General features: G+C 41.5%; 1 protein-coding gene across 1 annotated transcript in view; it reads right to left on the reverse strand.

Moving 5' to 3' along the window:
• The window catches only part of ESR1 (estrogen receptor 1), a 233867-nt gene extending 207957 nt beyond the window's left edge, over positions 1 to 25910 (reverse strand). The window contains exons 1-2 of the mRNA XM_087939400.1: positions 25763 to 25910; positions 11483 to 11588 (exon numbers count right to left, since the gene is read on the reverse strand). The gene's annotated coding sequence lies outside the window, so the exon portion shown is untranslated. The remainder of the gene's footprint in view (positions 1 to 11482; positions 11589 to 25762) is intronic.
• Between the last annotated feature and the right edge of the window lie 1208 nt (positions 25911 to 27118).

Genomic DNA, 27118 nt, shown 5'->3' on the forward strand with positions numbered 1-27118 from the left:
ATTAACCATATTAAATGAGTTGATGGATACATAGTCTGACTCTTCTGCTAAGATCTGTCTAATGTGGCAATCCTTCTAGCAGGATACATTACCACCAGCCTAGCTCTCAATCTCATCAGAACCACACAAGCCCTCCCCCCCACCGCACCCATGGAACAAGGGTGTATCCATGGAGGGGACTGTTAGTATAATTATGATTGGTTGCACAGCCAGCCAGATGTTTAGACCAGATTTGACACTTTTAGCCACTTATCAAGTCCTTCCCAAGGACTTGGGATAGAAGATGTTGTTATATGATGGTATTAAAGGCCTCATTGCAGGATGTGAGCTGTTCCAAGTAAAGGTGCCTTTTGCAATTGACTGGTGGTGATGTGGTCAATGCCAATGGTATTCAAGTGGTGCTCCAGGTTTTTTGGGGGAATTGCTACCCTGGAAACAATGAAGGAGGGGCTAGTGAAAACAGAGCTTAGGAGAGCTGCGTACAGCCCTCATGAGCTCCGTTTTCACTGGCAGAGGGTTGCAAGGGGTTGTCACAGCCAAAAACGAATCTCAGGAACCCGTTTTCACTGGCAGAGCACTCAGACTACCTTAGGTGCTCCCGACACAAGTGATGTTGAGCTGGCCATGCCCACCCTGGCCATACCAAGCCTGGCCTCCCGGGGTCAAACACAACCTTGATGCAGCCCTCAATGAAGTCAGGTTTGACACCCCTGCATTAGGGCAAGCTCTTCTCGGGTTTTTTTTTTTTCTGTGACTGTTAGATTATTGTGGGCTCTTGCCACTCTTCGACCAATTGTTTCCTAGGCAGCATCTCTCCTTCTCTTTATTCAAGGCTAATAAGGCATTCCATTACAACTACACCATGAGTTATAATAGGGCAGGAAGCTGTGCAACATCTGTACACCCAGGGGTGGGATTCTACCGGTTCTGTCCATCTCTGTAGAACTGGTAGTTCTGAAGAGCAGGAGACAGAGACCATACATAGAACCGGTTCGATGTCTGCTGCTGTTTTGGCCCACCGCCCACCGAGGCTCTTACCTGACCTTTATTTCCTGCTTTTTCAACTGCAGCTACTTTGCGCGGCACAGCTGCAGTTGAAAAAGCAGGAAAAAAGGGCTTTTCCAACCGTTGTGCACTTGCACGCAGCACTGCTCAGCTGTCCGGGCAGCTCAGCAAGTCGTAAATTGCACTCGCGTGACTTGCCTCTGCGCGCACGATGCAGAGCAACAGAACCGGTAGTTACACTGGTCGGATCCCATCCCTGTGTACGCCACTATGATTTTCCTGCCGCTTGATTGCATAGACTCCATTCCATGTCTTAGTTAAACATAACCCAATAAAACCAAACACCTGAAAAATTATTACTTCTCCATTCTCCGTGTTAGCATTCACCCACTGATTTAAATATGCTACTGGGGATACGTTCATACATATTTTTTACTCCCATCTGTTCTGCTGAAACAAGACCTACGTCTTCTATTAAAAGATATGTGCATGTGCTTGAAACCTTTTTTTCTAAGTCACTTCCATGTGTGAATTATATTGGAAGTTATTAATTGTCTAATGTTGTGATTATAATGGATTTTTTTATCCCACCTACTAGCTCATTTACTCTTCATTCTATCTAACTTCAGCAGCTAAAAGGATCTATTCCCATCTACACTTCGCCATGCATGCAGAGATAAGCTGAAAGAGATATATATTTGAGGTAACACTTTCATTAGCTACAGAAAATGTCACCTTTAGGGAGAGGCATTGGAATAGACTGCAGAAAGATATGGGTTGTTTTTTTTCCAGAAAACCCAAGCTTCATTAGGGCAGGAAGTGATACAAACAGCAGCAATAGGTTAGTATGGGGGTGGATTAAAGAACATTTTGCTCTCTAGCCACAATTTATCTCTATTGCATTGGAAAATTTCAGTCTGCAAATGTGCTGAATTATCTTACTAGAATTTACTCTTAACTACTGGTCTATATAGAACTTAAAAAGGAAACTGCAAAATGAGGGGGGAGACCACTATAGGGGCCGGACAAACCATTGTCCCTGTCCTGAATTTTGTAGCTGCCAAAGCTTTCAGGTTTGAAATCCCCCAATGGCTGCTTTCCTGCAACAGAACATTTAATTTGCTATTGCAGATGGCACTGGATATCTACTGTAACTTTGGGCTTAGAACAGTGGTGGCTAACCTTTTGGGGTTCCCATGCCAAAAATTGTGTACGTGCCAGTACCCAGATGGCAATGCACATGGGGGGCTCCCACACCCCCTGTGCATGTGTATGAGATGCCCCCACACACGCTGTGATCTCTGCGCACCCCTGCCCCCGCGCATGTGCACCAGATATCTGACAATCAGCTGGCAGGCGGGCGGGCAGCACGCACACATGCACAGTGGGGCTCTTCTGGGTGAACTCTCACGTGCCAGCAGAAGTGGCTGTGCATGCCACTTCCGGCACACGTGTCATAGATTCGCCATCACGGGCTTAGAAGCTAAGCACAACTGGGTTTCTTGTGGTGTAATGTGAAAGACCAGATTTGTAATGTGTAATGTGAAAGATTTTGAGGAGTTTGATGACATATTTCAATTTCTCCTTCATATTTTTTTTTAAAAATGCCCTAATGGTTTGGAACTTATTCCAAAGCCAGTCTGATTGTTTTTTACTCTTGCTTGCTGAATAAAGGAAAAGGCAGGGTGGAATCTTCCCATAGCTGGATATCTGAGAAAATCTCAGGCTTTTGGTTCCCATCCCAGAGCCATGCGACGCTCTGTCAAGGTCACGTCTTGCAGTCTTGTGGCCATGGAAGCAGGACCATGAAGTCACAATGCCAGGTTTTGAGGGCGGGGGGAAACCCTTAGGCTGTCATTTGTTGGGAGCTTCTGCACAGAACTTAGCACTAGATACTGTGGAAATTGGCCACCCTTGGGGTATCTCTGCTGCTATTATTAAGGAGCTCCTGACAACATATAAGCGATTTGGATATCATATTGTTTAGTAAGCATGCTTATTATGGTATGCTTTTAAATCTGTTTGCTTGACTTAATAATAAAGCTTAACACCTCTTTATTTAAACAGAATAGAATAACAGAGTTGAAAGGGATCTTGGAGGTCTTCTAGTCCAACCCCCTGCTTAGGCAGGAAACCCTATACCATTTCAGATAAATGGTTATCCAACATCTTTTTAAAAACTTCCAATGTTCGAGCATTCACAACTTCTGGAGGCAAGTTGTTCCACTGATTAATTGCTTTAACTGTCAGGAAATTTCTCCTTAGTTCTAAATTGCTTCTCTCCTTGATTAGTTTCCACCCATTGCTTCTTGTCCTGCCCTCAGGTGCTTAGGAGCAGGGGTCTCCAACCTTAGCAACTTTAAGACTTGTGGACTTCAACTCTCAGCATTCCTCAGCCATCTTACTAAAAATTTACTCTTAACTGCTGGTCTATATAGAACTTAAAAAGGAAACTGCAAAATGAGGGGTGAGACCATTATAGGGGCTGGACAAACCATGGTCCCTGTCCTGAATTTTGTAGATGCCAAAGCTTCCAGGTTTGCTTTGCTGGCTGAGGAATTCTGGGAGTTTAAGTCCACAGGTCTTAAAGTTGCCAGGGTTAGAGACCCCTGCTTTGTAGAATAGCTTGACCTCCAAATCTTCTTTGTGGTAGCCCCTGAGATATTGGAACAATGCTATCGTGTCTCCCCTGGTCCTTCTTTTCTTAGACTACACATACCCAGTTCCTGCAACTGTTCATATGTTTAGCCTCCAGTCCCCGAATCATCTTTGTTGCTCTTCTCTGCACTCTTTCTAGAGTCTCAACATCTTTTTTACAATGTGGCGATCAAAATTGAATGCAGTATTCCAAGTGTGGCCTTACCAAGGCATTATAAAGTAATATTAACACTTCACATATCTTGATTCTATCCCTCTGTTTATGCAACCTAGAACTGTGTTGGCTTTTTTGGCAGCTGCTGCACACTGCTGGCTCATATTTAAATGGTTGTCTACTAGGACTCCGAGATCCTTCTCACAGTTACTACTATTTGCTGCTGTGCTCATTGTCTGAATCCCAAAGAACAAATTGCCTGGGCATCCGATCAGTGCCATGACACTTGGCAAAACAACTTACTTAAATACTATAGTAAACCATCAAGCTGACTGAAACTAGAATGGTAATTTTTTTAAAAAAAGCATCTTGTGAAAAGGCAAGAGCAAACTATTTTAAAACTATTGCCAAAATGTCCAGGAATTTACCAGGAGTCCATTCAATTCAAGAGTTTTCGGTTCAAAAACAAAATCTAAAATAAGCTTCTACTAAGTTCACCACATCTATTCTGAGTTTCAAAAAATTTCCTCTAACACCCTCCGAAATGATGTGGACATTCCGAAGTGCCCTTTCTACTGTCCCCACAGGCCAGAAAGTAATAATAGAAAGCAGATTCTGCCCAGACCAAAATCCTTTGCCTGCTTCTGTTCTATGATTTCAGAATGTACTTTCAAAGTTCTGTTTTCTCTGAGCAACATTTTTAGGTAAAGCCTCAAGACAAGTTAAAATAAGAAAACCCACAGAACTCAAGAGGGTTATTTGAAAGTTCTCTCTCTTGGATGAACTGGCCAGTCAGAGTCCAATTTTCAAAATCAAGGCTTGTAAGAAATGAAACTAAGGACCAACCAAACGGTTGGACTCAGCAAAGCAGAAAATGGTACTTGTTCGACAATCAAAGTTTTTTTTTTTCCAGGATTGGGAAAACAATGTGTTTCTATCTACATTATTATATTTTTTTGTACATTTTCGGTAATATCTAATACTCTGTGATATATGCTAACCATATCATTTAAAAAAAAAACACACACGAGTGCTTACTCATAGTAAACAAAAGAAAAACACTATTCCACACAATACCAGAAATATTTATGCAAAACATACTTTCTAATTAAGTATCATATTGCTTTTAAGTATAGTTTTAACGGTAAAGCTCTCATCTTCAAAAAAAAAATTCAAAAATTCTGCCACCGATTCTCCAGAATTGATCAGAACCTGCTGAATACCACCTCTGCATACATGGCACCGCCTATCTTCCATTATTTTTCCACTAGAATTAGAGCAGGGGTGTGAAACTTGCAGCATCACAGTGGTGTCACATGATGTATTGCAACTTTTTCCCTCTTTGCTAAACTGGGCATGGGCGTGGCCAGTGTGGGATGCATCCGCCCCCTGAGCTGCAAGTTTGATAGCCCTGAGTTAGGGCAATCAATAAATTTAAGTAAAGAAATAAAAGGAATATGTTCACAACACCCATGTCACTCAAATAAAGAGCTGGAAAGGATTGTCTGGACCTGGCTAAAGAAATAAAGTGTGAAGTTCTTTCCTAAAAGCTTCAAGAAGATTGCCCACCATTGTAAAAGTATGTGTCAAATGGTGGTAATTACAAAAGGAAGTCGATAGGGCTCATTTTAAGAAATATTTTCCTGTTTCATTTATTAAAATATTGCTATTTAAAATAAAGATATCAAAGGGGAAATGTTATTTTTCATTCATCTTTCATATATCTATAATATTCTCCTAATCAGTTAAGGAACTTAATCAAAACATGAGAATGTTCACAGTACTTCATTACACCACGATCAAGTTCATTCATAAAAATCTCCTTCCTTCCTTCCTCCCTCCCAACCTTCCTTCCTATAACCTGATATCAGCTGTAAAAATCTCCTTCATGAATTATGTTTTGTTAAAATATAAAGTTATCTAGATTAAAATCTATGTTCAACATTTTTTATGCATTATTTTGAAATTCAAATAATAAGAAACATTGAAAGATAATGTGGTACTGGCAAGTAAAATTTTATGTTTCGTTGTTATTACTTTGCTTGCCTTCCAACTGGATGCTCATAGGATTACTAACTTAGACTTCCTGCAGCTAGTGAAACAAAGTGGACAAAAAGAAACAAGAAGAGATTATAACAAGAGAATTTGTATTTGCTTCTATATAGGCTTGGACTGGGACTGGACTGGACTGGGCTTGGCTACTCTAGTGAAGAGAAAGACCAGGGGACACATGGTAGCAGTCTTTCAATATCTGAGCGGCTTCCACAGGGAGGAAGGGGTCAAGCTATTTTCTAAAGTGCCTGTAGGCCAGACAAAGAATAATGGATGGAAACTGAACAAGGAGAGATTTAATCTGGAAACAAGGAGAAACTTTCTGACAGTGAGAACAATCAGTCAATGGAACAGCTTGCCCTCGGAAGTTGTGGGAGCACCATCACTTGAGACTTTCAAGAAGAGATTGGACTGCCATTTGTCATAAATGGGGTAGGGTCTCCCGCTTGGGCGGGGGGTTGGACTAGATGACCTACAAGGTCCCTTCAAACTCTGATTATCTATTATATAGTACATACCCCAAAAAGTTGACAAATGAAGAAATTCAAAGATGATAAATATTAAAATAGTACGTGTTATGGGATAAGACTAAATAATATTTTGTTTGATTAGATGATTAATAGCCAAAAGGGAATCCACAAACTTATAAAAAGCAAGGCGGATCTCTTTTATTCCTATGTTGTTCTGCTTTTGAGTGCATTGCCAGCATAGGAGATTTGATCCAGATCTGTATCTTGTAAGGGTGATCAGGAAAATATTTTTCATCCTTTGTCTCCTGTCTGCAATGCAAGTTCACACTGAAACAAATATCATTATCTATAGCTGGATCAATAATAAAGAAACAAGAGCTTTCAGTTTGCATGACTTTTAATAAGCAGTAGGCAGAACTTGATCCTGGGAAAGCAATTCTCTAGTTACCTTGAAACAAACCGCATAATTTGATAACTGTTTGACCATTTGATACTTTCTCTCATGTGGCATTGATTTTTCTCTTTGAAGACTGAACCTTCAGGCTTCATTTTAGGCTATCAAATAAGATGAAAACCAATTGAAGTAAAAAGAAATTAATTCTGTTTGAATACAAACAATTAAGCTAACAGGGCTATAGATCAGAGGTGCTATTCAGCAGGTTCTGACCAGTTCTAGAGAACCGGTAGCAGAAATTTTGAGTAATTCAGAGAACTGGCAAATACCACCTCTGACTAGAGATTTTACAGTTAGCCTTCCCCTGCCACACCCACCAAGCCACGCCCACATAACTGGTAGTAAAAAAAATTGAATCCCACTGCTGTTATAGATCATACTGTAAAAAATCAGATCTAACCCATATATACTGTATATTATTAAAGAGATTTTCACTTTCTTTTGCAGAATTGTACAGTGCCGTGATGGCAAACCTATGGCGTGTGTGCCACAGGTGGCATGCACAGCCATTTATGCCAGCACACGAGCTGCAGGAAACTTACCTCACTGCGCATGTGTGCGCTTCACAGCTGATTTTTCAGTTGGTTTGAGGCCTTTTTCGGCCTCCCAGAGGCTTGAAAAAAGCCATCTGCAGGCTTTGCAGGATGAATAATAGGCCCATTTCATCACTTCCTGTAATACCGGAAGTGATGAAACGGGCCTATTATTTGTCCTGCAAAGCCTGCAGAGGCTTTTTTCAAGCTTCTGGGAGGCCAAAAAAGGCTTCAAAAAAAATCAGCTGTGAGGCACAGTGCAGGTAGGGGGGGGGTATTGCATGCACATGTGCAGGGGGTGGGGCCACACGCATTGCTTTCTGGGTGCTGGCACGTGTGCAAGCGCGTGCACAATTTTTGGCACAGGAGCCCAAAAAGGTTAGCCACCACTGGTATAGTGCGGTATAGTGCAATCTGAGACTGACTGAGGTGGAAGGTTGTGTTGGGTATTCATCTTGCAAGGTAGGAAGGTATATTATACATTACTCAACTGATGAATTTTCCGATCTAAATGGTGTAATCTAAACGTGAGAGGTTCTATTATCTCCCCAAAATAAATGAACTGGTCCCAAGTCAGCTGTTATCCATGAGATTCATACCTCACCATCCATAAACTGCACTTGTTCCAAGAAAACGGAACATGTTTTGACTTATGAAGAGGGGGAAAATGAAATGAAAAGAGAGAAAGATATTACCTTACTATCAAGTTAAGTGTTCTATGTACCTGTATAGTTCTTACAAATTTATCTTTACAGATGATGGCATAAAACAGAGATCTCCAACCTTAGCAACTTTAAGACTTGTGGACTTCAACTCCCAGAATTTCTCAGCAAGCTTTGCTGGCTGAAGAATTCTGGGAGTTGAGGTCCACAAGCTTTAAAGTTGCCAAGGTTGGAGATCTTTGGCATAGAATGTTAACTTGGACCCAGCAAATAATAAATCATTCCCATTATTGCCTATCTTGTGGGCAACAGTTGGAAAAGAGTTCTTCTAAAACTCAAGATGACTCCATGAAACAAATCAGTAGTCCTTGATTTACAATTACAATTGACCCAAAAATTTATGTAGCTAAGCAAGACAGTTGTGAAATGAGTTGTGCCCCATTTTATGATCATTTTTGCCAGGGTTAAGAGAATCACTTAGGTGAATCATGTAGTCATTAAGCAAATCTGGCTTCCCCCCATTGACTTTGCTTTGTCAGAGGTTCCCTAAGAAGGTTTGAAAATTACAAATTTCAAAATTGGCAAATTACAACCCCAGGACCCAGGGATCTTAAATGCATGCCAGTTGCCAAGCGCCCAAAGTTTGATCACATGACTGTGGAGATGCTGAAATGGTCATAAATGTGAAAACTAGTTATAAGTCATTTTTTTCAGTGTTGTTGTAACTTCATTAAATGAAAGGTTATAAATTGAGTACTATCTGTAGTATATTGCAATAGACTCTATGTTCTATTTGTATATTCTCCCTAATCCTGTGCAGCCTAAAATTCTCTTTTAGGGATGTTTAGTTAGAACCTTGATAGCTGATCTTCATTACATGAGTTCAGCTGAAATCAGTATTTTTGAACTTAGTAATTGCATTTCAAGAATCTCTTGAGCTCCTTCTTACCTCTGGGTTGATTCAGCTAAAGAACATAGCTATTTCAATTTTCAATTTTCCAAGCTTAAATCACAGATGTTTCATTTTGGAGACCTACAATCTCACTCTCCTGGGTATTTGGATTGAACGCACCAACTCAAAAAAAAAATGCCAAAAGTTATTTGCTCATAGTTGGCTTGAAAAGCATTTTAAAAAACCCTTATAAAAATAGATTAATTTCTTTCCACAAGATTACGTACATAGAAAGGCACAGAGATCCATACATAACATAAAAAATATATTTGTCCAGCAATAGTTTTATATCTGTGATTTATAACAAAGCTTATAAGAAATGCTTATTCTTTTTTCAATATTTCACTATTTTGCTGGAAATATTTCTTCACTAAATACTAACAACTAAAAAATTAATGCAAATGATCTGCTGTGGAGAATGAAACTTCATTTGGTTTTGAGTTGTATCAAGATACATTTCTTGCCTTGCTGAAATACAGTGCATTACACTTAGGGTAAAAAATTGTAATCCCAAATTATCCATATCTCATAAAATATATTGAAGGAAAATTGCTAAGGGTATAATATCATTGCAGAAACTATGTCTTAGAGCAATTGTCTCATTCTTTTAAGACTGATGGGCAGATTTGAAATCTTAAGATAACATATTGTGCATACTCACATAAAATAATTTATCAGAAGCCTGACAAAAAGGCTACCTTAAAGAGCATAGCTAGTTAAAAAGCACTGATTAAAAGAATACTACCTGTTAGTACTTCCAAGTGCTCAGATACTCCTTATTAACCTTTTTGTCCCTTTTCTGCACAGGTAGGCATACCTTTAAACAGCGCTGAGCAGGGTCTGAGCATTACATTTATTTCTAACAAAATTACAGGATTTGCCTGGAGCTTGATGAGCACCAAGATAAATTACTGCAGACATGCCAAGCATCTTAAGTACTAGGCTAGCGACTTCAGTGGTAGAAGCTATACATCAGGGGTCTGCAAACTTGACAGCTTTAAGACTTGTGGACTTCAACTCCCAGAATTCCTCCTCCAGTTATGTTAGCTCAGGAATTCTGGGAGTTGATATCCACAAGTCTTAAACTTGCCAAGTTTGAAGACCCTTGCTATACATTCTCAAAGTAGAAGCAGAGAAATAATGTCAAATCCCCATTTCTGCATTTTTGAAATCTTGACTTCAGAAAGGAGTATACTTAGGACTAGCATTCATATAAATGGAGCTCAAGAATTGGTGAATCATAAATCCCAGATTTCATGATTAGATCAGCAAAATCTGGCAATTTTCCCTTCCGTTGCTTGTAAAGGAAAGGGAAGATTGTGAGGTTTGTTTGTTTGTTTTTTCAAAATTAACTCTAAGAAAGCTACAACCATCTCTCCATCCCCATTTTCATCCTGGCAGATGCAACCAGCAAATCAGCTGGTGATGAAGTCAGTGGTGATATTCTAACAGTTCGGTCCTGGTCTGCCGAGCTGGTAGCGCTGATGAGCAGCAAAGACCGAACTGGTTCTCACTGCCGCTTTGCTGTTGGGCCTGCCTGCCCGGGCCCCCTACTCACCTTTATTCCCTGCTTTTAAAGCGCAGGTGCTTTGCGCGACACAGCAGAGTGTCATGCGGCAGCTGCTGAAGCAACCGGGAGAGTGCAGGCTTGCAGGAGGTGAGTTGGAATGCCTCTGTGCCTGCACAAATGCCTCTGCACCTGCGCAAAGTGTGCATTTGGCATGCGCGCGAGCGCAAAGTGTGTGCATGTGCCCAAAGCGCGCCCACCAAGCCATACCCACTGAACTGGTGGTAAAAAAACTTTGAATCCCGCCACTGGATGAACTGTACCTTCTACATCAGAATTAGGACTGCTTTGCTTACAAATCAACCAACCTACCAAACAATTGAGAATATTTTCTGATGGCGTCTAGGGAAATTTGAGGACTGAGAAGAAGTCTGACCTTGATGGCATTATCCAAAAAGCAGCAAAAAAAAAAAGTCTTGGTCAAGAAGCTTCTTTCTTGGAGTCTAACAGGGGATCTTTGGGATCCAAGTTCATCAACATTTTTCTGACTTACCAAGTTATCTTTGACCGATCTGATCTGTAAGGGGAAATAATTTGTCTCTCATTGGGAGAAGTGAAAGGAAGAACACCAACAGAAAGATAGAGATAGAATAGTGTGGCACTTCAAGCCTGACAGGTCACTGTAGAAATAATAGTTTGACTACATAGTATTCTTTGCCTCCAAGCCATCCTCTTGCATTCTTGCATCAAGGATGATGATCAATGAAATATAAACCAGGCAGAATTACAGTTCCCAGGAAGAGGAACTGGTAAACCAACATGAAAAATCTGTCACTAGTTATCTAAAAAGGTTCATGGAGTATAGATAGACGAACGTAACCTGCTCATAATTGTTTCAATAAATTTGTTCATTTTCTTCAATGAATTTGTTATTTCAGTGTACTCGTTGTCTGTACTGAGCCTGCCAGTTTGATTTTCTCTTACATTTAAACAAGAACAGATGTTGGAAGACAAATATAAAACTCATTTACTTACCTATCTTTTATCTGACTATTCCTATTCCTTTGGGAGCTTAAGGTGGCTTACGTGTGCCTTCTCTAGATTTCTTCTTTACAACAACAGACTTGTGAAGCGAGTTGTGCTGAAATATAAAAATTGACTCAAAGTCAATCAGTTCCATGGTGAAGTGAGCAAGTGAACTTGAACTTTTCCCAGTTCCAGTTCAAAATTTTAATCACTGCTCTCCTTGCATCTGTTGACAAGATTCTACAATTGACTGATCTGGAATAGCAACACATGGTAATGGTATATCTATTCAGCTATGCTTGCATAGCTATTGCGGTCTTTAGAAAACTGAAGGATTATATTCTGAACATTCCTGAAACATATGAGGTGGTGGTGGTAATGCATTTATCATAAAACTCAGAGTAGTAATTGTTTAATCAGGCCACATATTCCAACAGTCTAAAGTATCTTAAAAAATTCTTGATATCAAAGTTCTTGCATATTAAAGTTTTCTTTTCTACATTCAGGATTAGCTCTATAGAGCCCTAAGGAGATCTGGCAAAGATTCCAGAATCTTCAGAATGACATTTTCAAAAAGCTGAAATAGGTCAATGTACAATGTACACTTGATTGTGTCAATATAGCATTCGTCGTACATAATGTACGCCAGCAGACAGTCCACATTTATTACTTCCCTGTTGCAGTTTCTCAGTGAGGCATTTCTGGGCCTGATGCCTTCCACGTGCATTTGGATTATAATTCCCATAATGCTAATTGTCCTATTGAATGATATTGACTTCATATATAAAGATTGGGTGCATTTATTTGCTTAGAATGGGTGTTTTTAAAAGAACCTGTCAGCTTAGGTATAGAAGATGACAGATTTAGCAAAGATTGCTTCCCCTATGGATGTGCAAATAATTACATCCAACCTGTAAATGGATTCTTTTTCTCATGAGCACTCAGTTCTTGGTGCTCTCTGAACTTTGTTGGTTTTTCTTTGCAGAGGTTTCATTACCCAAACTAGGGAACATCATGGTGAGGTTACCTAGTTCAGGTAATGAAACATCTGCAAGGAAATAACGAAGCTCAGAGAGCACCAAGGATCTCTCATTTCAACCCTGAGCTACAAATGTTCTCCTTATTGATTCTTTTTTCTCAGCTGAATAAGAACAAGTTAGAATTAACACTTACGTGTGGTTTCTAAGGCTCTATAAGTTCACTCAGTATGTAGTCTCTGATTTCTTTGCCTATTAACTAGGTGTCAATTTCCAAGGCTAATAATAATATGCATCTACTGGAAGCATTTCAATAAATCCACATGTAAATTGAGGGAAAATCAAGGGAAATGGAGGCAATACTGCCTCTCTGATTCATTTTCCATTCAGGAGACACCAGTTTGCAAAAGAGGATCTCTTCTATCCACATACACTCTTCAAGCAAATTGAAGCCCTGGCCTTCCCAAGCTTTGGAACCACATAGCCAATCTCCAGAGGAGAATGCCTTACATTGCAGAAAGCTTCCCTCAGTATACCTGGATACTTTGTGAGACCCCAAGGAGCTTATTTATAGTCTCTTATTCCTCCCTCTATTACTTAAGAAAAACAATCATTGTCTCATGTGACTTGACTCCTAGAAACTTCATTCACATGGTCATGTAATAGTATTTGGCAATAGTAGGAAGTGGCTTGCCTTTGCCTTTTCTGGATTTTATTTTATGTTTCCATTTTACACCTACCAATTTATTTGCCCCCGATGGTCTCCTATCCATGTACGAAACAACTCTGCTTCACTTCTTCTGAGATCAGTTCAAATCCCTAAACTGAACTTGGGACATCTGCTCCCCTAAGAAATAGTGACTTTGCTGAAAATGTAACTGATAATACAACTTGAACCTCTGTACTGGGCACTTGTGGCACTTTTAATACTAACAGTTATCTATCCTGAGAGAACATCTCTGATATCCTAAAATTTATTTCTAAAAAAGTGTGAACAAAAGAAAAGTAGGATTTTTTTCACATAAAGTGTTCTGAAAGACATGTCCAGTTCACATTTCTGTCAGTCCATTGAGGTGGTCCAAACAAACAGAACTAATTATGAATATAACACAGTAACAGAATCTTGCACGTATGAGAGTACATTTTATCTTCCTTGCTTTTACTTTCCCCCAAAACCTTCTGAGACATTTCTACCCTCGCCCCTCCTTCTGACTCAGATTTTGTTTATCAGAGCATTGTCTAGGCTACAGCTTTTCCTCCTGTCCCCCAAAGGTCATTTTTTTAAAAATGCTGCCTTTTTTCATGTACAACTCAAGGAGGCAGACATACCAATTGTTCTTCCTTCTCTTATTTTCCCCACAGCAACAACCTTGTGAGGTAAGTTGGGCTGAGAGAAAATGACTGGCCCATGATCACTCAACCAACTTTCATGCCTGAGGTGAGACTAGAACTCACAATCTCTTAACCACTACACCAAAGTGGCTTTCTATATACCATTACAATTTCCAGCCACCACAGTTTTTTTTCAGTAGGCTTTTTGGGAAGTAACAACTTCATATATGTATACATTTTAGTTGTGCCCTTCCATACATCAGCATGGCAACACAAAGATATAAATCATGAGCTTCATTGTTTACCACTTTGCTTTCTGCCTGGGAGAAACTACTTTATTCCTGTATGAAACCAGCAGAACCAATGATACTACATCCCACCACACACAAAATATACAAACAAAACACAGAGTTTGAGGTAAAGCCTGCAACAGGATTTTAATCATTGCCAGAAGGTGATAGTTCTCAGGTTTAGACCTTGGAGGGGGTGGGGAGACACTTCTTAGAAGTATAATCATTTTTAGTGCTGACTTGTTAATAATTTTGATTATTTAATTAATTGGTTATTTGCCATTAAGTCATTTTCAACTCCTAGCAAATACATTAAAGCCTTCTCCAGAGAACTAGGTCTTTCCAAAGACCTAGTGTCCAAAACAGGGAGCCTTCTCCTGGTAATCTGTGTTTCAAGAGAGAACTGGGGATTGAGTTGTTTACCAACCCGTCAATTTATTTTCTTGGCTGTCTATAGTATTCTCAGGCATTTTCTCCCACACCAAAGTCCATACTGCTTCTTAAAGTTCAATTGTAACTTTCACTGAGTGTCACAGAGAATACCATGACTTGCATAATTCTGAACTTTGTAGGTGTAGACAATTTACAGCATTTGAATATAGAATAGAATAGAATAGAATACTTTATTGGCCAAGTGTGATTGGACACACAAGGAATTTGTCTTGGTGTAAATACTCTCAGTATACATAAAGAAAAGGTACATTCATCAAGAGTCAAGAATCATAATGTACAACACTTAATGATAGTCATAGGGTACAATCAACAATCAAATCATACTAGGAAACAGTCAATATAAATTGTAAGGATACAATATTAATTCCAAGGCCTTTGTGGCTGCACTCTACTGAGTTCTGGTAAATTTTAGTCCCATTTTTTTCACTGAGCTCTTTTAGTTTTTGTACTAGGGCTTGCAGGAAACTTTTACATTTTCAGCTACCAGGGTAGTCATCAGCATATCACAGATTATTTATATTTATTCCTCAAGTTTTTGTAAGAGATGACCAGACTGAGCCTGAGGGAGGGGTCAAATATGTCATCAGTCATGAGTCCCTTCTAGACATCAAAGTCCATCCCACCTTGAATTCCTGTGACTCTTATCTACCACCAATTTGCTTGGACTGTTAGTAATTCAGATTCTTGTAGAGAGCTTGCAATAAATCTTTATACCCATTTGAACTGCCTGAATCTCCCAATTTCCCTGGCATTTGACAATTTTAAAACCATGCTTATCTTCTTCAAATCTTCAAATCTAACTTCCCTTAACATATATTCAGCATACAGGCACTCCTTTGCTAACCTGAAAACAGTTTGTTTCACCATGTTCTGGCCTGACTGTGACTTTCTGATATGTTCTCATCAAGTTTCTCATGAAGATAATGAAATGTTCAAGGATTCCCATTAGTCTGAGCACTTTCCACAGCTTGACATGATCAACACAATCAAAGACTGATGGAGCACATACTGATTTCTTTTTGGCATTGTTATTTTAAATAAACATAATTTCAAAACACTGCAGGACATAGCCAAACCTTCCGGAATGATAGTGGTATATACTATTATAATGCAACTAAACTGTGTATTCAAAGGGCATGATCTAAATCAGGGGTTTCAAACTCGTGTCATCACGGCATCATTACGTGACATATCGTGACTTTTTTCCCCTTTGCTAAACTGGGCGTGGGCATGGCCAGCACGACACATCCAGCCCATGGGCCACAAGTTTGACAGCCCTGTTCTAAATCTTCTTTTGAGATGACAGCCTGAATTCTCAGAGAACCTTTCTATGTAAAATAGACCCATTTGAGGTATTTTTTTCCAGATAGTTCTTAAGATGCCATCACCCAAATGCAACAGTTTGAAAAACCTTTGTAAACCATAGGGTGTTCAATCAGAATTCACCCACCCCAACATTTGCACTCTGGGAGAAACTGTTGTGATCCTTCCTTTATTTATTGTTCAAATTTGTAATGCTACCTAATTCTAGGAAATATGTGATATGGAGGCTTTTCAGTGGCAATACCTCATTATGGAAAGGTCTCACCTTAGAAATCAGGTTAATCTGCCTTTTGGAAACTTTTCAAAATTATGAATTATTGGAGAGGTCTATAGCCAATACTACTACCCAGGATTGTTAGATACTATTTTATGTTCGTGGTTTCATAATTTGATGTGCTATTTAACCCTATGATAGATGTTTTGATACCAACTGCTTTCTCTTTTTTTTTTTTTTGGTTGCCCTTAATTAAGAGAATCAGCTTGATTACAACAGGTATACATTTGATAAAATAAATGACAAATAGAGGAAAACTGGTTATTTCATATTTCGATGGGAACTTATCAATATATTTTGTCTATCATGGCATTGGCTCTTAAAAATTATGCAATGCAATTCCTGCAAGCCAAAAGTTTAATATGAAAAGATGGATATGAAATGCCTATTATTAAATTATTATAAGTCTTCAAAGATGAAATCATCTTTGGTATCCAAAAATAAAAATTGGCAAGATTGTCCATCCCTAATCTGAAGTAAGAAGAATGAGGAGCAGAATCCATTTCATTTCACGATCTTCACAATGGTCTGAGTGTGAAGGTACAGAATCCTACAAATATTTCAGAAGCTTTAGGAACTATCTGAATGCCTAAAATATCAAATCAAATCTCAGAAGCTTTAGGAACTATCTGAATGCCTAAAATATCAAATCAAATCTGAGTACTATGGGTCTGGTTGACAATCAAGTTCATTACAACACTTTTAAAACAGACAAATGGCTATTTTCCCATTTCTAGACCCTTAAACAGTCTATAGTTGCCGAAAAAGAAGAACCTGCATTGTGACTGACTATAGACGATTATCACACATTGTCAGTAGCAATTCACATAGATATTTTATTCATAAAAAAGTCCTGCATAGAGGCAGCTAGTGAATCAGGAGGGGAAACGTGCTAAAGCATATCTGATCATTTATTTTCTTTATGTCAATAGAAGCTGAAAGCATACAATCTACCAGACCTCAGAACAACAACTTTGTGCAGTCAATCTTCTGACTGCCTGGAGAATCTCTGGAGTTTTCTTAACAGATAACAGATAATCAGGGTTGGAAGGGACCTTATAGGACATCTAGTCCAATCCTCCACCCAAGCGGGAGACCCTACACTATTTCTGACAAATGGCAGTCCAATCTCTTCTTGAAAGTCTCAAGTGATGGTGCTCCCACAACTTCCAAAGGCAAGCTGTTCTATTGGTTGATTGTTCTCACTGTCAGAAAGTTTCTCATTATTTCCAGGTTGAATCTCTCCTTGTTTAGTTTCCATCCATTATTCCTTATGGCCTACAGGCGGTTTAGAAAATAGCTTGACCCCTTCCTCTCTGTGGCAGCCCCTCAAATATTGGAAGACTGCTACTGTTATGTCCTGAGGACTCAAGGAGTTCTCACTCTGGTCCACTCACTTTGTGTGGGCGATATTCCCCCATTCCCATTGGTTGGTTCTCCCCAGCAGCCAGCTATAAAAGCAGGCTGCGGGGTCCAACTGGTTGCTGATTGCTGCGAGCCAGTTCCAGGCTTGGCAAGCACGGTCAGCCCTTTATTTGTAAAATAAAGTACTGTTGCACTCATGCTCTGGTTCAGCCTTTCATTGCTCAAACTTAACACTGGCGACGAGGATGGGATGGCTACCAGATGCACCTTGCAACCGCTGAGTCACTAGCCACCGATTCGCAGCCCAGAGAGAGCGATCGGCTGGCGATAAGGGAAACGCTGATCCGCAGCCAGAGAGAGCGGTCAGCTAACAAAACGAGCGATCAAAAAGAGCAAACGCAGATCCGCAGCCAGAGAAAGCGGTCTGAGTCAAAAAGTTAGAAGCGTCTGTAGCCGCTTGTTAGCCCCGCTACGGGGAAAGTGAAGCGCTGCGAGCCGCAGCCGCTCTGCATTTGGCGCGAAATTCAAACGGGTGTCATTTGAATTTCGAGCCAGTAGGAATCACAGCACAGCGCTGTAGAGAGTCACTAACGCCCACTTTTTTTGGCGCGAATCTGACACCTCCAACGGCTAGCAGCCAACGTGGTAACCCAGAGAGAGAAAGAGAGGTTAGCAAAAAACCTCTCCTGAGCTGATATCACTAGTAACTCATGAGCGCTCGTAGTCCCAGAGAGATTTTTTTCCACAGGTAGCCCAGCTGTTCCAGCACCATGAGTTCCAACCCAGTATTCCCAGCGTTTAAACCAGACGAAGAGAAGTGGGAATCGTATAAGAACCGTTTCAATCATTACATCGATGCGGTCGGCCTGTCGGATGCGGGAGAGCATCGGAAAAAATCCTATTTCCTAATCTACTGCGGAGCCACCGTTTACGATACCGCCGCAGCACTCGTAGCGCCGAGAGAATTGAAAAACGTTCCGTGGTCCGAGTTGCTTGAGATCCTCACTAACCACTACGCTCCCAGGCCTTCACAAATCGCCAGGAGGTTCACGTTCCGTATGAGGAAGCAATCAAGTAAGGAGACCATCAATCAATATATGGCCGCCCTCAGAACAGCAGCCCTGCACCGCGAGTTTGGAACATACCTGGAGGACATGCTCCTCGATCAATTAGTTTGTGGGGTCAAGGATCTCAACCTACAGAGGCGACTGCTAGCTAAAAAGACCTCAACCTTGCGCAAGCGTAGAGGAGGCCCTAGCAGCCGAGCTAGCAACGAACTCAGCCACCGAAATTCAGGGCCCAAGTGCCAAGCTAGCATCGTTCCCAGTCCATTCCGAAGAGGTGGAAGCGGAGGAAGCCCACAATGATGAGAACGATGTCCATCGCCTCACCAATGACAGACGGTCGCAGGTAGGGGCCAAACAAGAATACACCGGTCCACCCAAGCACATCACGCTGTGCCTAGCCTGTGGGGGATCACATCAAAGGGCCACCTGCAAGTTTAAAGGAGCCGTTTGCAACAACTGCCATAAGAGGGGGCACATTGCGAGAGTCTGCCAAGCCCCCAAAGCGCTGCACACAGACCCCGTCCTCGCACTCGGGACCACAGAGGCAAGTATTAAACTGTCGCACGCACCGCCTTGCCAGGCGTACTTGCCACACTGTTAGTAAAATTTCTCTCTCCGTTTCCCTAGAAGGTAAACCGTGCCACATGGAGGTGGACACAGGGTCAGCGCTCTCAATAATCTCGTGGAACACCCTCAAGAGACTCCACCCCAGCCTATCTACTACCCGGCTTCAGAGATGCCAGTTCGGTCTGAAGGACTACCAGGGAAGGCCATTCCCGTGATCGGCAGAGGCAAGTTCTTTGTCAGTTTTAGAGCTTTTAAAGGCCACCTACCTCTAGTGGTAGTTAACGGCAATCTACCCACCTTATTGGGGCTCGATTGGTTTCCCCACCTCGGCCTAGGGTTAACAGGAGTCCATGCTGTCTCAACCTCAGACACTGACTCCTTATTCACTGACTACGCAGATGTGTTCAGCGAGGAGCTGGGGTGTTATAATGGAACCCCCATCTCGTTCACCGTTGACCCCCAGGCAGTCCCAATCAGATTAAAACCACGTAGAGTTCCATTTGCTATTCGACCAAAACTAGACGCTGAATTGGATAAACTACTAAAACAAGGGGTCATTGAGCCAACAGATTTCGCCAAGTGGGAGACGCCCATTGTCACACCCTCAAAAAGATGGTAGCCTGAGAATTTGCTCGGACTACAAGACAACAATCAATAAATATTTACAAGTTAGCGCCTACCCTGTGCCCGTCATTCAGCACTTATTGCACACATTCGAACCAGGGCAGTATTTTTGCTAAATTGGACATGTCTCAAGCATATCAACAGTTCCCTGTTGATAACCAAACAGCGGAACTTCAGACCATCGTCACTCACAGGGGTGCCTTCCGATGCAAGCGTCTCCAATTTGGCGTAAGTGTTGCCCGGGTATTTTCAGTCCCTCATGGAGCGGATTTTACAGGGCCTCCCTGGTGTAGTACCCTACTTCGACGACATCTTGGTCTCGGCCAGGGACAGACCCCAACTCTTCCAGAGAGTGCGAGCAGTGTTAGAGAGGTTCAGACAGCATGGCCTCAAGTTAAAAAAAAAAAAATGCGCCATTGCCACTAGACAGGTGGACTTTCTGGGTTATAAAATTGACGCCTCTGGCATTCACCCCCTGGAGTCCAAGGTCAGGGCGATCCACGAAGCTCCCACACCGACCTCCAAAACGGAGCTACAAGCTTTCTTGGGGCTCCTAAACTTTTATGCATCCTTCTTGCCCCATAAAGCCTCAGTAGCCGAACCCCTACACAGATTACTAGACAAAAAGTCACCGTGGCACTGGGGGCACAAAGAAGACCAGGCGTTTAACGCCGTCAAATCACTACTTACGTCAGAGGCAGTGCTCATCCAATTCGACCCCAACCTTCCTTTAGTACTGGCAGCAGACGCATCCCCTTTTGGAATTGGGGCGGTCCTTAGTCACCGACTCGCCAATGGCGCCGAGGCCCCCATCGCCTTTTTCTCCAGGACGCTCTCGGCCACGGAGCGAAATTACAGCCAAATAGACAAGGAAGCCCTAGCAGCTGTTGCAGCCGTGAAAAAGTTTCACGAATTCCTTTTGGCCACTTCTTGAACTGGTCACCGACCATAAGCCCCTCCTGGGCCTACTGGCGGCGACAAACAGACACCTCAAGTCCTCTCCCTCGGATGACAAGGTGGACACTTTTCCTAGCGGCCTACTCATACAAACTTATCCACCGCCCGGGCAAAACTCTATCCCACGCTGGCGCGCTCAGTCGCTGCCCCTTACCCGCTCCGGCTGAAGACCCAGCTCCTGTCAATGCCATTTTTGAAATCACCCAGTTGGACCTCCCCATCACCGCCCTTGACATCGCCGCCAAAACCAAGGCAGACCAAACGCTCGCCCAGGTGCTCGACTGGGTGAGGAGGGGGTGGCCGGGAGGCAAGGTTGATAACAAATTCGCACCCTTTAAGACTCGCATGCAGGAGCTGTCCAGTTTGCAGGGTTGTCTACTGTGGGGCACTCGAGTGGTCATTCCGACCTCGCTGTGTACCCGAGTCCTGGAGGCGTTGCACGAGGGACACCCGGCATTGTGAGAATGAAGGTGTTGGCACGCAGCTACGTGTGGTGGCCGGGTCAGACGAGGACATTGTCAATTGGGTAAGTTCCTGCAGCATTTGCCAGGAATCCCGTCCTGCTCCCCCATCGCCACCCCTACCAGATGGGAGAGCGCCAGCGCCCTTGGTCTAGAATCCATATCGATCTGGCGGCCCGTGCATGGAAAGATGTTCCTAGTGGTCGTGGACGCTTATTCCAAATGGATAGACGTGGCACAGCTATCCACGACCACCACACTAGCAATCACCAATGTGTTAACGCGCCTGTTAGTTACACATGGACTACCCGACTCCTTGGTCTCCGATAATGGCCCACAGTTCGCATCAGTAGAATTCAGCTGTTTTGCAGCCAACCTAGGCATTCGCCACATTTTAACAGCCCCATTTCACCCTGCGAGTAATGGGTTGGCGGAAAGGGCCGTCAGGACCACCAAAGAGGCCCTCGCTAGGTTTGGCAAAGATGACTGGCACCACAAACTCTCACGGTTCCTGATGAGCCAGCACTCAACCCCCTGTGCAGTCACCAATAAGTCCCCAGCGGAACTTCTGATGGGCCGGCGCCTGAGGACTGTATTAGATAGACTGCACCCACAATACTGCCCTGACTCTCCCCTCGCTTCCACTTCGGGGTTAGACATTTTATGTTACAGGAGCCGATATTTGCAAGGAATTTCGCTGGGGACCCACTTTGGATTCGGGCGAGGTCATCGCCGTCACCGGGCCGAGATCGTATAGAGTCAGGCTGGAGGATGGTCGCGTCTGGAGGAGACACATAGACCAACTCAGAAGGCGCCTCAGCAACCTCGCAAACAAGAATCCAGAGTCTCCAGTCGAAGGGGAACCGTCTCATCCACCGCCCAGCCACATCGCACCCAGCGACCAGTCTGCGCCAGCGGTCGTTCCGGTCAGCCCAAACTCGGACAACAGCGCCCAGAGAGTTGACCTACCTGATCCAACCCACGAGAGCTCGACCCCAGAAACCAACCCGGTGGTTTCCGAGGATGCCCAGTCCAGAGAGAGTATTGGCGACACTATGCCAGCTCAACCGTCACAGACTGATACCGAACAGACAGACAATGTTCCCGAGTTGCGCCGCTCCGGGCGCCAACACAAACCCCCCATCTACCTCAAGGACTATGCGTGTTCGCATCTGGGGGGAAGGGGTGTTATGTCCTGAGGACTCAAGGAGTTCTCACTCTGGTCCACTCACTTTGTGTGGGCGATATTCCCCCATTCCCATTGGTTGGTTCTCCCCAGCAGCCAGCTATAAAAGCAGGCTGCGGGGTCCAACTGGTTGCTGATTGCTGCGAGCCAGTTCCAGGCTTGGCAAGCACGGTCAGCCCTTTATTTGTAAAATAAAGTACTGTTGCACTCATGCTCTGGTTCAGCCTCTCATTGCTCAAACTTAACAGCTACCATGTCTCCCCTGGTTCTTCTCTTCACTTGGCTAGCCAAGTCCAGTTCCTGTAACCGTTCTTCATACGTTTTAGCCTCCAGTCCCCTAATCATCCTGGTTGCTCTTCTCTGTACTCATTCTAGATTCTCAACATTTTTTTTATAATGTGGTGGCCAACCTTCTTGGCAACATTTTCAGAAATGTCTTTCCACTATCTTCTTTCTATGGCTGAGAGACAAAGTCACCTAATGGCTTCATGCTCATGGCAGGAATAAAACACACAGTTTCTCAATTTATAGTCTGGTGCTTTTAACCCACTACATCATTGGTTATCAAAGTGGGGCCTAGAAGTCAATAAATACATATTTTAACACATTTCAGTTTTAATTTTTAACACAATACATATTGATAGACATAACCCTCAGAAACCAAAGCGCTTTGGGCGCTTAGTGGTTTTAGGAATGTAAAGGGGTTCTCTTTTTTTTTTTAGTTTAAAGTTTTACTGAGTTATAAAATATCGTAACATACAAAAGTAAATAGAAAAGCAGTGGGGAGGAACAGGGGGAAGAGAAGTGAGGAAGGATAAGAAAAGAAAAAGAAACATTGACTTCCGACTCTCCCTGTTGCAGTAAAATAAGGCATTAACATCTAATCACAGGAATGTAAAGGGGTTCTGAGACAAAATGTTTGAGAATCACTGCACCACACTAAACTGGCTTTCAAAAATGTGTTGCAGGTAGTCTTCAACTTACGATTACAACTGGGACCAGAATTTCCTTTGCTAAAAATGGTGGTTGTTGAGTCGCACCCAATTTTATGACCTTTTTTTTGGTCACAGTTGTTAAACAAATCACTGCAGCAGGTGTGGTCGTTAATTGAATTTGGCTTTCCCCATTTACTTTGCTTGTGAGAAGCCAACGTAGAAGGTAACAAATGGTGATCACATGACCCTGGGACACTGCAATCATCGTATACTGTATACATGCCAGTGGCTAATTTTGATCCTGAGACAGTGGGGGATGCTGGAATAGTCATAAGTGGGAAGAGCAGTTGTAAGTCACTTCAATTCAGTGCTGTTGTAAACTTTGAACATTTGCTAAACAAAACAACCAATTGTAAGTCAACGACCGTACTACATGTAATTAAAGCTGATGTTCAGTTGATGATGGGGAAGTAACTAGAAAATGATTGTCAACTGAAGAAGACAATGTGTAGCCAAGTTGGCAATTCAGGTTAATTCATACAGTGTGCCAATATAGAATGTGATGTGTCTAGTTATGGCTTAGCTTGTTGTGCAATACCCAACATATTGATTTGGAAACTTGGGTTTATATAGCTTTAGGTAATGTTTAAACCCACCAATTATTATTTTTTTCAATACACAACGGTTAAAACAAACTAGCTTAGTGTATGTATAAGCTAACTAAGTACGGTGCTATTTACTAGAAAGGAAAAATATTCATTTTGAACAACGAACATTGCTATGTAATCCAAAATATATGGCCTTCCCATGGCTCTCCTATGTTGCTTAGAGTCCCTGCAAATGAACTAATATATAAATTTAGTAAATAAATAAATGAGTCTAATTATGCTGTGATGCCTAGGAGGTAAGTATATTTTTATAGAATTTCTCTTAAGCTGCCCAGAGTGACTGTATAGAGGAGATGGGAGGCATAAAAAAAATTAATAAATAAATAAAATGTTAAATCTTTACTAGGCCATGCAGAGTGAGAGATAGGGAGAACGGTAAGTTTGTCTAACCATTATGGCAGAATTTTCTGAACACTTCAGAGATTGCCAAGCTAAACCAACATGTGATAAAAACTGACCCTGGACCCATTTAATTAAGTACTGCCTAGGGAAATGAGAAACAGATACTTGATCATCTTTATAAATATAATTGAGTCTGTTCTAAATTTCAACCTTATAGAAATAAGGTGGGTTTTAAAGAAACTAAATTAACACAGTTTCTATTTTATTCCATGTTTTCCCTGAAGTTTTAAGAGATTTTATCATTGGCAATTTCTTTTTTCCTTAATGATTTACAATGCATTGTCTAATCAGGAGATGGTTCCTCTAAATTCCTTGGGTTTACCACAAAGAAATATAATCTGCTTCCTCCCCAAGTTCTTAGAAGACATCCATCCCAACATTTAAATGCTCTGCATACCACTTAAATGGTTTTCCACAATGTGATATTATGCCAGTAAACACATTTCCAATTAATCATTTAGTCTGAATACTTATTCCAGGGAACCATTTGATACTAGGTTGCCAAGCAATTAAGACAACAACGAACCTTTCTATTGAGGCATTATGTGGTGAATTTGATTTTGGCTTTGCGGGGTTGTGTGGACCCAGCCATTATAGCTAGTAAACCGAACTTTGTTTTTCCTGTGATATATGAAGTGAGTCACTGAACTCATTCAAGAAAATATGCTTAAAACAAATCATAAATTAATGCCATGTATGACTGCCTCCATCAAACAACTTCAAACTCATTAGGTTCAAGTCAATTTGGGAGCTGGCTGATGAAAGAAATTTTTGCAATGCCATGTCAGCCGATGCCAGAGTTGTCTCTCAATGATATTTTTTTTTAAAAAAAAGTTGTGTCAAGTTGGAGCCTGCTGGCTTGCTAATTTGCTACATTTTCTTTCCACACACCTGCTTAAAAAGTATGTAATACTTACTAAACTGAAAAGTAACTGAATGGTCTTTTCTGTTTAAAGACAGCTTTACATGTGCACATGGTTTCAAAGTTGCTTAATGTGTGAACACCAAAGCAGTGGACTTAGTTCTGTGTTCATTCATAAATAGCTAAAAAGAAAGGTGAGGTTCAATGTATCATTTTCCTGAGGTGAGTTTCACAAGAGAGCATGTTAGCAGAGTTCTAACGCCAAACTGTCATTCCCTCCTGTGGAAAAGGAAGTACTTCCCTCTCCCTATATTTCCAGTGAGTACTATGCCAGAAGTCTGTTTTCCATAGCAGGAGAAAAACATTCCCAAAATCAACACCACAACTGGCAGAAGGGCGGAACATGCCTGCAGCCCTTACAGAAAAGGGATAACTGAAAATTAAACAGACAATTAGACTGGGGTGAACTTAAGTTATAGCCAGTTGTTTTTCAGAAAATGTACAAATACAGCAAACATCCTACTGGGAAAGAAAATGGTTACCTACTTTGACAGGATCGTCTGAATTGCTACCAGTCTTCTCATGTTGAAAAGAAAAGCAGAAGCATAAGATATTAAAATGTCTCTCCCATTGAGTGATTCCTGCCACACGTGTGCTGTATTTTCAGCTCTGATGAGATCTGCTTGCTGGCAGCTACCAGGAGGCTGATACAACAGGAAAATGAAGACATGTCATGGCTGAAAAATAAAGTACTAGCACCACCATATGCTAGAGGCTGGAAAATTGATCACAGCCCAGAAAAAAAAATACCGTTTGTCCAGTTTTCATTGTTTATCTTTTCTTTTAAACATCTGTGTATGTGTGTGTTGTTTGTTTGTTTGTTTAATTGCAACTGCAGGTAAAGGCAATATAAAGCAATGTTGACAGGATTACTAATTTCCCTTCCCATGATATAATCCAAGACACTTAAAAATGCATTAACTGGGGAACAGGAGAAAAGTGAATGCTGCAAAAGGTGAATATTAGATAAATGCCCAGATAGTAATAAAGCTTTCTATGAGTCAGTGTGCCAATGCTATGTCTCTTTGGAGGAAAAGTGATTTATAGCCATTTTATTGCCCTCTCCTCACCCTCCCCTCTCTGCTTGCCAAGGAGTACAATTTTGCCCAAAATGGCTCTTAAAGGATTAACTTTCTATTTATTTGCCTATGGAGATTATCAGTCATCTGGATCATGGTTGTCCCTAAGGTGCCTTTTCAAGAGACAAGCAGACTTTTTTGGTTTTCTTTGAAAACGTTTCACTTCTCGTCCAAGAAGTTTCAGTCAGAGCTGAAGGAGCTGCTTGAATGAGAAGCTAAACGTCTTCAAAGAAAACCAAAGTCCAGTTGCCTCTTGAAAAAAGGAACCTTTGGGGCTTCCTACTTATTTATAAGCCCTTTCCATCTGTCACATGCAGGGCCCATTTCTGGACAATTTTAATCCAGTTTACCTTGGATATAAGCAGAAGCTGTGGAGCAAAAAGTAAGCTCACAATTTTATCTTTCCAATTTAAACAAGAAAGGAAGGGATGACCACAAGCTGATTTTAAGCTGAAAAGTCTGGTTTCTATCTTTGAAAGATCTTTTTAGCATGTCTTTTTAAATTGCTCTTCGTGTTCTACTGCTTTCATACTTTCCTCACTAACCTTTTGTTATTTTGAGATTATTTGTGCAACACTTTTGGTGGTTTTTAAGAAAACTGTCTTCTAAAATCCTATATTTTATTACATAGCACACAGCTGCAATATTTTGAGGGAGCACAGTTCTGATGTGGATAAATTATAAATTAGCTTGTCAATAAAAAAAAAATTCCACAGACGATTTTCAGTTACAATTATTCAAAGTAACAGGACTCAAAAGGTTA

The sequence above is a fragment of the Pseudonaja textilis genome, chromosome 1, assembly GCF_049901715.1.
Source record: "Pseudonaja textilis isolate UNSWEBS1 chromosome 1, rPseTex1.2, whole genome shotgun sequence".
Lineage (NCBI taxonomy): Eukaryota > Metazoa > Chordata > Lepidosauria > Squamata > Elapidae > Pseudonaja > Pseudonaja textilis.